At 34.2% G+C, this 10,883-nt stretch overlaps 1 long non-coding RNA gene across 1 annotated transcript; it reads left to right on the top strand.

Annotated features, from left to right (window-relative positions):
• The first annotated feature begins 5,168 nt into the window (after nt 1-5,168).
• On the top strand, nt 5,169-10,658 carry LOC133334574 (uncharacterized). The gene is made up of 4 exons (XR_009754497.1): nt 5,169-5,320; nt 5,407-5,495; nt 5,567-5,681; nt 10,600-10,658. It is a non-coding gene; the product is annotated as an uncharacterized LOC133334574 (long non-coding RNA).
• Nucleotides 10,659-10,883: the final 225 nt, after the last annotated feature.

The raw sequence follows: 10,883 nt of genomic DNA, 5'->3' as shown, positions 1-10,883 counted from the left end.
AAATTGCATAACTATTTTAATATAAAAAAGGTGTTATATGGGGACTACCCCAAAAAGGGGGTGTATATTAAAATTTTTTGTAGGGAAATTTGTTACCAGATTCGACTACAAAATACCAAATTTCAGCGAATTCGGTTGAAAAATGTGCTCAAGAACCTCAAAATAGTGAAAATTGGGGGTACCCATTTATGGCTGCTACCAGAAAAATTGGACCTATATTTATAATTTTTGGTGGAGATATTTGGCACCAAATAGGAACCAAATGTACCAAACTTCAGCGAAATCGGTTGAAAAATGCGCTCAAGAACCCCAAAATACCGACATTTGGGGCCTACCAGAAAAAATGGACCTATATTTATAATTTTTAGTGGAGAGATTTGGTACCCAATAAGAACTCAAAGTACTAAATTACAGCCAATTCGGTAAAAAAAATCCGGCCAAAACCCCCCAAAAACTGAAAATTGGGAGGTACCGTTATATGGGGGCTACCAGAAAAAGTGAACCTATATTTATAATTTTCGGTGGAGAAATTTGGAATCCAAAAATAACCCATTATACCAAATTTCAGCGAATTCGGTTGAAAAACGCGCTCAAGAACCCCAAAATACTGACAATTTGGGGGTACCCTTATATGGGAGCTATACCTAAACTTGGACCGATATAGCCCATCTTCGAACCTGCCTGCAGACAAAAGACGACTCTAGCCAAAATTTTGGCGCTCTATCTCAATTCGTTTAGACGCTAGAGTGATTTCATCAGACAGACGGACATGCTTAGATCGTCATAGAATTTTACGCTGATCAAGAATATATATACTTTATAGGGTCGGAAATGATTATTTCGATGCGTTACAAATGGAAAAACAAAACTAATATCCTCCATACTATGGTGGAGGGTATAAAAATATTTAAATAATAAAATATATATATATATATATATATAAAATTGAACTATTTACACAATTTGAAATACGAACGAATGAAGAATATGGGAATAAAGGAACGAGATCAGAAAAAAGAACGAGAAAAAAGGAAAACAAACAAGAACGAGATCAAAAATGAACGAGATCAGAAAAAGGAACTATATTAATTACAGAGCTGGAACTAGTTCCGATCGTTCCTTTCTCGGAATAGTTCTAATGAACTAGTTCGTTCCGGAACTACCAAACTCTAAAATTTAGTACAATTTTGATTTTTGGTTAACGGAAGGAGCTGAAAACTTAAAATTTGGAATTAAGATTACTATTGAGGATTTTACTATAGAAAAAGTTTTGGAAATTCGTATTTATGTGTACGAAAAGTACAAAATGACACTAAATTTGCTACAATTTGGAATTGGGTGAACGGGCAGAGCTGGAAACCTAAAATTTGGAATAATGATTGCTGTTGGAGTGTAGAATTGAGATATATATATATATATATTCTTATGTACTAAATGGTACTATATTTGTTGCAATTTGATTATGTGTGAACGGATAGGCCAGGACTGCAGAATATTAAATATGGTACAATTTGGATTTGCGTGAATGGATAGGGCTGAGTTCCTGAAACTTGGAATAAAAATTACCGTTGAAGCGCAAGATTAAGATAGTTTTGCAAATTCGTACTTATGGGTACGAAAAGTACTAAATATGGTACACGTTGAATTTGTGTGAAGGGTAAAGCTGGATTCTGAAAGTTTTGCTAGGTTGAGGAAGTTTAGAAAATTCCTACTTATAGGGTACGGAGAGTGCTAAATGGTACTAAATTTTGTATTTGGGTGATGGGCTAGAGTTGAAATCCTAAAATTTGTAATTTAGATTACTGTTAGAGTGTAGGATTAAGGTAATTGGGGGAAATTTGTACTTATGTGATACTAAATTTAGTTAAATTAGAAGTAAGATTGATATATGGAGGTAGTCTTGAAAATGTGTATTTATGTGTTCGAAGAGTGCAGAATGGAACTAAATGTGGAACCAGTAGATATTTGCTAAAGTATATAATTGGATCACTTTTGTATCTGTTCAATGGGAATAAGAAATAGATTTCGGAAATTAGTGCTTATGAGTATGAGGAGGAATACTAAATGGTAATAAACTTCATATTAGATGCATGAGATGAAATTCGGAATTATAGTACAACACATTATACAGTATTCATGATTTCCATATAAAATAATATTTATTTGTTCTGTATTCCCATTCCGCATACGAAGTATTTGATGTAGAGTAATTTTGTATTTGACGGATTTTCATACATTTGTACTCTTTCTGAAGTCAATAAAGAATTTGAATTTAAATATATAGTTTGTTTTGAGACTGATAGTTAAATTTGACATAGAATATTTCATTCCTTTTTCATTCGCTTGAATAGCGCGCTCAAGAAACCCAAAATATCGAAAATTGGGTGGTACCCTTATATGGGAGCTATACCTTAACGTCATAGGTGCAGGGCTGCCAGATTTGACGATTTATCGTCATTTTGACGATTTTTTGGTCAAAAATTGAAAAATGACGATTTGACGATTTTTGCCCAAAAAATGACGATTTTTTGTCATTTTAGTAATATTGCAATATTTGGGTTCTTTTTGTTATGGCAACATCAAAAATGTATAAAGCGAAAGAAAAAGTAGAAAGAATTTGAATATTTGGCATATGTGTGTGAGGTATACTTTGTACTGTTACAAATCCAACAACAGTTTACGTTTACCCAGATAGATGAAAAACTACCAATCAGCTGTGCCGTCCTCTGGGTAGACAGCAACAAAACAGATAAAAGTTAACGGTTGTTGTTTTTTGACACGGGCAAATTGAATAAAATTGGTGAACGGAAACGTTGTTATATTAAATTTAAGTTTCCATTTATACAAAGTTATTACAATTTTAAAAAGATTCGATTTGAAAGCATTTTTAAAATTGTATCTATGATAAGTCGCACGTATATTAGTAATGATATCCTTAAAGAATTTCCACATTTTGTGAACGAAGATGAAAAAAAATTGGATTCAGAATTTCGCGAACTAAGGTTGTTTGATTTTGATAACATTTGTGAAAATGATGAAACCGATTTATTTCGTTTTTGGAATGCAATATTTGATTTGAAACGTGGTGATGGTTCATATGGTTTTCCTATAATAACTAAATTTGTACGGAAGGTAATGGTATTACCCCATTCCTCAGGAAATGTTGTTTTCAGCCAAGTAAATAATAATAAATAAAATAAAAATTAATAAAACGAAAAGTCGAAATTCCCCCAATAAGGATTCAATGGAGAAATTTATACCAAAGATTATTTAAAAGTTAACAAAACAAATTGTTATGATACGTTAATTAAAACCGACATGTTGAAAATGATTAACACAAATATTTCTTTTCAAAATGAATGACTTTATTAAAGTCGAAATATTTATTTATAAAATAAATGAATTTCTTGATTAGCTTTAAAAAACGTGTCTAATAAATTGAATACCTCTTTTATGTTCATTTTAATAAAAAATATATTTAAATATATCTAAATGTGCGTATTTAAATTTTTGACGATTTTTGATAAAAAAAATCGTCATTTTGACGATTTTTCCAAAAAAAAAATCTGGCAGCCCTGCATAGGTGCCCAAAATTAAAATGCGTTAGTATGTGTGAGAGAAAACAGAACAGTACTGAACAAAATTGTGTGTACATTTTTGTGGTCGGAAAAACTTATTGATGAATTCAATTTTTGTTATTATATAAAATAAAATCATTATTAAAAATGTTTTTATATGAATTACAAAGTGTATATGTCATAAAAATCTAATAAAGTTTATAAAGTAGCATATACCGAGATAATAATCATATTATAATATTAAATACTACTATATCAAATATTTAATTCTTTAAAAAAACAGAAATTGTTCTGTTGTTTTTAAAATTTTTTAAACATACAAAACGCATTTTGAATAATAAAATAAAAATCCAAATATACTGAAACACTTTTATCCCTAAGTGTTATTTCGTTGATTTTCTAACACGACGTCGTGCGCGCACCCCAGTACGTGTTCATTCGTTGCCTGTCAAACAACGACTGACTGAAAGAGCATAACAATGCGTGTGAGTAGGCAGCTACTTTAAAGTATACTGATGGGCACCTATGCTTAACGTGGACCGATATAGCCTACCTTCGAACTTGACCTGTCTGCAGACATAAGACAACTCTATGCAAAATTACTTTAGAGGCTAGAGTGATTATAATAGACAGACGAGGAGACTTACTTGGCTAAATCGTCATATATACTTTACAGGGTCGGAGTTATAAACGGAAAATCGAACTTAATGTACACTCCATACTCTGGTGGATGGTATAAAAAGGTACAAAATTACCCGGTTATTTATTGTAGGGTTAAGTCAATGGTCCTTAAAAAATGCGAGGTCTGTTAGCATGCATTTCTTGAATATAGGCAAAATGGTAAAGGGTATCATATATTCGGCCCGTCCGACTTTACTACTTAGTTATTACTGATTTTCCATCCCTGCATTTCGGGGATTCTTTATTACCGAATATAGTGTCATTCTTCACTCACTTCTGTGTTGTTGTTGATTTGTTGTCTTTGTAATGAGGTTAACAATTCATTCATTGTTTTGTGAGTATGGCGTCATTTTGTGTGTGCCACATCGTGTTAAAGAACACAGAGATTTCAATCTTTGCTCATTTCATGAAATACTCTCTCTTTTTGTCGCTCTCTCTCTTGCTTGGATTTCCTCCCTTTCCAACCGAAGGGAGAATATTAACATGTGTTTGTGCGTATTCTATGCAAATTCTGTGTGTGTACGTGCGTAAAAGTCGGCAACCTGTCGCATGGCTCCCCATACACTTCGGCCGTACAACAACAAGGCGATTCCTTTTTGGAGTTATTCGAATATTCGAAGAGAACGGAATTTAGTTTGTATTCGACCGCCGCCTTTTGCGTTACTTTGTGGATTTTTGCTAAAAAATAAATTTGACATAGAATTTTGCCGGTTTTTTCTTCAGTCGGTTGCCTTGCAACCAAAGTTGTATTTTTTGACATAGAATAATATTCTGAAAAGTGTTGCTGTTATTTTCATCATTATTAGTAAAATTGTTGCGTTTTTCTCGCGTGGAGTGGAGTTGTTGTTATTCGTAATTTTATTGAATTCAGAACTAAAAGTTAAATTGAAATTGTTGCCACCGCATCATGGCCAGCTCCACATTGTGTGCCATTATTGGTTGGGGAAGTGCAGTGCTGACATTTATTGGCACCATTTATTCCTGTGTTCTGCTTGCAATCGATATTGACAGATATCAACATGAAAGGGAAAAACCGGATGGAACGCTATACTTTGTTAGTGGTAAGGCCCGGAGATTTTGATTAATATCAAGGACCTGATTTTTTTTTAAATCGTTTTGTATTTTTTTCATCATTTACACCTCGTAGATTTCGATTTAACCGAAGTGATTATTGCTGTGGTGGCCTTTGCAGCCATGTTTATTGCTTCCGTTTTATTAATTGTGGGACTTCGCAAGGTAAGAGTCATAAAAGGGGTCACCATGATATTCCCAACCAACTAAAATATTTTTTTCTTCTTCTTCCATAGAAACGTCATCAGTACATAGCCATTTGGATTGGTGTCACCGCTGTTTGTATTGTCCTGAATGTTTTGCGGCTAATACGCAGCCAACGTTCAATGGCTCAAAATCTTCTAACAGTGGGTAAGTTGTGTGTGTGTGTGGGGGATTCTAGAGCAACATCGAATGTGTTTTTTGTAAATATTTCAAAATTTATTTTTGAACTATGAATTTACATACAAATTCAAAACGCAATATTTGGGTGTGAAGTTAAATGAACGGAATTAGCAACAGAATATTGAACAAAGCAAACGAACAAACCTTGTTAGTCAATGGTGTTTTGTTGTTGCTGTTGTTCTTGTTGGACAAACACAAACATACGCATTTGCTCACCTACACACACTGATACACGTGCCAGGAAATACGATATACGATACGAAATTGATGTTTGTTGGCCACCAACGTGTTGTACAACAACTCGCCTATACGCCAAAGGTATGGTCTCATACCATTTTTTAAAATCTCCTTGAAGAAAATAATTTATAATAATAGAAAATGCCATGACATATTATAGGCGAACGTATGGTTTTTGGTAGGGTAGTCTCCTCTTCATTAGAAAACTAATATTCTAGTAAAATAGGTTTGTTTTTTTTTTACAATTTTGGACAGTTTTTTTTTGGACTGTATTAAAATGAAGAACAGGAAATGTTGGATTTCAAATCAAAATTTGATCAAAATCTCGGTGTGACTCCGTTTGAATTCGAAAAAATATGAAATAATTTGGTGCGATATGAAATTTTCTATGTAGCATATGTACAAATAAAAACTATATTAAGATCGGACAGCCGAACATTAAAATAAAAGATTTCATTCGATATCTTAATAAATGACGGACATTGGGGAAGTTATGACACACAAATTAGAGCCAATTAAAAAATAGAAATAAACATGCCCAAATACCAAATAATTGGAAGTAACGTTATATGGGAGCTATCATAAAAAGAGGATTGATATCAATTATTTTTTGGTGGCGAGATTTGCTACCCAGTGGAAACTCAAAGTACCAAATTGCACCCAATTTTGCTGAAAAACGTACTAGAAGTCCCCGAAATACTGAATATTTGGGAGTTCCAGAACATGAACTTATATATCCCATTTTCAATACCAAACATCTTAGGAGTGGTAATAATATACAGCTGCTGTCAAAATAATAGCAACGTAATGTATTGAAATATTCTTACTGAAGAAAACCATAGTCTTTATACCCTTCACCACACTGTGGTACAGGGTATTATATCTTTGTGCATATGTTTGTAACAGGCAAAAATAATCGAGATAGACCCTTGGTTCATTTTAAGAATATGTATAGAATCACTTTCTGAGTCGATTTATGCATGTCCGTCCGTCTGTCCATGTTAAATTGTAAACAAAGTACATGATCCGAATTGGATGAAATTTGGCATAGGTCACTTATTTGGCCCAAGGACGAACCCTATTGAAATTGGGAAAACCCGGTTCAGATTTAGATATAGCTCCCATATATATTTTCGTCCGATTTAAGGTAAATGGTGTACCAAAGTCCCTAAATCTCTTTCGATTTGCCCAAAATTTGGCATAACGTACTGAATTGAGCCTAGTGTGATGTCTGCCAAGTTTCGTGAAAATCAGTTCATATTTAGATATAGCTCCCATATATATCTTCGTCCGATTTAAGGTAGATGGTGTACCGAAGTCCCTATATATTTTTCGATTTGCACGAATTTTGGCATAGCGTAATGAATAAGGTCTAGAATGATGTGTGTCAAGTTTCGCAAAAATCGGTTCAGATTTAGATATAGCTCCCATATATATCTTCGTCCGATTTAAAGTAAATTGTGTTACAAAGTCTCTGTATATCTTTCGATTTGCACGAAATTTGGCATAGCGTACTGAATTAAGTCTAGAATTATGTGTGTAAAGTTTCGTGAAAATCGGTTGAGATTGAGATATAGCTCTCATATATTCATCCGATTTTAGTTAGTTGGTGCACCAAAGTCTCTGAAAATCATTCGATTTGCACGAATTTTGTCATAGCGTACTGAATTAAGTCTAGAAGGACGTGTGCTATGTTTCGTGAAAATCGGTTCAGATTTAGATGTAACTCCCATATATATGTTCGTCCGATTCTATGTAATTGGTGCACCAAATCCCTATATATCTTTCGATTTGCACGAATTTTTGGTATAGGGTACTGACTTATGTGTAGAATTATGTTGCTAAGCTTCGTGAAAAGATCCATATCTAGGCCGATTGGCACAACGTACTGAAGAAATATAACATAGTTATATAACAAACACGCGACGTTTGTTAGGATACATATGTAGAATATATCCAAAGTGGTGAAGGGTATCATATAGTCGGCCCAGTCCGACTTTACTGGTTTTTTTTTTTTGAAATCGCGATAGGTTACCAATTGCTATTTTTATTGTAATACTAACAAAAAAATTATATTTGAAAATAATGTGTTGAAAGAGGTTCTTTTTCTTAAATAGAGGCCGAAAAAAAATAGCAGCTGCAATGAAAACATAACATAAATTCATTTAAGGTCCTTATATGAAACTTAAGCATTCGTAACGAGATTAAATGGACGTTACATTAAATCGACATGGAGGTTGCATTAAATCGTCTAAGTTCGCATGGAATTTTTAGTCAAGCTTCTTAAATTAGCCTGCATAGCTCATTATTATTCTTTTGCTTAGTTACGACGGCCTCCTTTTGTAAATTGCACCACAAATTTTCAATTGGATTTAGATGCGGTGACTGTAATATCAATATCGTTGTCCTGGACAAATGTTTTGCTAATTGACTGGTTTGTTTTGGATCATTGTCCTCTTGAAATTTCTATTTTATATGTATTTCATATTCTGCATATAGCATTGAGCGGCATAAATTGAAATTTGAAACCAATATCTTGGTCTTGGTTTTACGGACAGTAAATTTTGTTCTGTGGACGTCTCACATACTGTCAGGATCAAGTATTACCATATAAAACTATTTTGAAATCGTCCGATCACAGCATATTTCTTCGTTTTCTAACTATTGATTATAGGCTGCGCTGCTATTAGTTTGATTGCAACTGTATGTGCAAAAAAATATATATACTTTATATTGTAAATGGATATTCCGGTTCCTCGAAGGGTGATATATATCTTTGCAGTAAATTTTGAAAATATATATTCATGTGTTGATATAGATCTCAAAAAATGCTCAAGGTTGTTGGTGGGTAAATAACTTCTTTGCTGGAGATATGCAGTATAGATCCATAATAGCCTCCTTAGAAAGAACAACATCCAACATATGATAAAGTTTAAATAGAATGTCCCCTCAATAAGAATCGTAAAATATTGAAAAAGTACCTCTTTAGTACTAATTGCTATAGAATTTACCACATATATCGGACATTATGGAAAAACTAAAGTGAGGAAAGTAGGACGGGCCGACTATAAGAATGCCCTTCACCACTTTGGACATATTCAACATACATATGTATCCTCACAGACGCCGCATTTTTAAAAGTACCTTGACATGAAATTGGACGAACTTAATATATGAGATCTTTATCTGAGGAACCGACTAACTCCAATATATCTGCAACATATGCTATATTTCATTCGGTCAGGTTTTTATACCCTACACAACTATGTTGTCAGGGTATTATAGCTTTGTGCAGCCCCAAAAGTTTGTAACGCCGCGAAATATTGGTCCTAGACCCACCTTTAAGTATACCGATCGTCATATCTCGACTAGCTGAGTCGATCTAGACATGTGTGTCCGTCATAAATCCGTCCGTCTGTCCATTATAATTTGTAAACACGATACAGGCCACAGTTATGGACCAATTTTCACGAAATTTTGCATGTAGGATGGGTTCTGACCAATGAAGACCCCTGTTGTTTTTGGGACATATCGGTTAATATTTAGGGGATGAAATGGACCAAATACTAAATTTTTGTCGGCTTTTCTGGTCGCTCCAGTGGCCGCAATAATGGCCCGAACATCGTGAAATTTGGATGGAGAAGGGGATCGGGTCAAAGAATGAGCATGCCTGTGTTGATAAAGATTGGTCAATATTTAGCGGGTCAAATTTACCCTGACTTTTGTGTGAAAAATTACAAAATTTGTATTCTATAGCGCATATATTTACCCCTAAATGACATAGACCCGAGAAGTTGACAGTATATCCAAGAGGAGTGGTTGACCTTTAAATTGATACCAATTATATTGTCGTAGGCGCTCGGATGCGGGAGTAACACTTAAATATTTACAGGTATCTCTGTATTCGTATATTATTTAGTAACCCATTATCACTCTAGAGAGCGGAACTATAGCGCAGATCGCTTTGAAATGTTCCATGAGGTTCCAGGTATGGTCAAGGACAACGCCTATAATTTTCGTTGATGATCAGATAATAATTTTGGAATGAAGTGGACCGAAAACTTAATTTTTTGGGTTATTTTCGAGTCGATCTATAGACCACAAATGAAAGCCGAACATCACAACACAACCCACGGTGAAGGGAATCTGGACAATAGCTGTACTGATTACTCGTAATATTCCGAAAATATGGTAGTGTGAGGAAGAGGTGCTGTTCAGCTCTAATCGGGCAAGATGGTGCAAATATCATGAAATATTGCCCAGGCTCGGAATAAACATCCGCAGAAAATTTGAGTTCCCTGGTAGTTGTGTAGGGTATCGTAGGGTACCGACTATACTGCTCCGCTCACTGGTTTTTTATGTTGGTTACTCATTGGGTGACAAATTATCTTACTTAAAAATTATTGATATCGGAAGATTTTTGACCCCCCCTCATATAACGGTGCCCTCCGATTTTTTTGTATTTTGAGAATCTTGCATTCAAACGAATCAGTTGTAATTTTATATTTTGGATTCTCATTGGATATTTTTAATTCCAACAAACAAAAATGTTTGTCCTGATTGAAAATTCGATTTTATGCGTCGTCTATATTATTTTTAAATTATCATGTTTCAGTCTTATTTTGTATTTTTTTATCTCCGCTTTTAGGTATCCAAGTGTGTTTATGGTATCCCATTGTCAGCTATTATCGGGACATGCGTAAAGATCTTAACGCCCCAACGACCGAAGACGATGATCCTCTGAATTTTGCATCGACAGCAAAAATACAGAAAAATGCCGTTGGAAATCAAAATCCTGCCGTACAGCCTTTATATCCGAAAATACCAGGTGCCGAACACAATGCCACAAACGTTCCAATGGAAAAGGCCAAGTTGACGGGTGAGGAGAGAGCACCGAATACTACGTATCCAACATTACCAAAGGAGTAAAAA

Source organism: Musca vetustissima, unplaced genomic scaffold (genome assembly GCF_032173495.1).
Source record: "Musca vetustissima isolate MV318-11 ecotype Yass unplaced genomic scaffold, APGP_CSIRO_Mvet_v1 utg4378, whole genome shotgun sequence".
Taxonomy (NCBI): domain Eukaryota; kingdom Metazoa; phylum Arthropoda; class Insecta; order Diptera; family Muscidae; genus Musca; species Musca vetustissima.
Note: the sequence above shows the minus strand (reverse complement) of the source record. Positions and strands in the feature narration are given on the sequence as shown.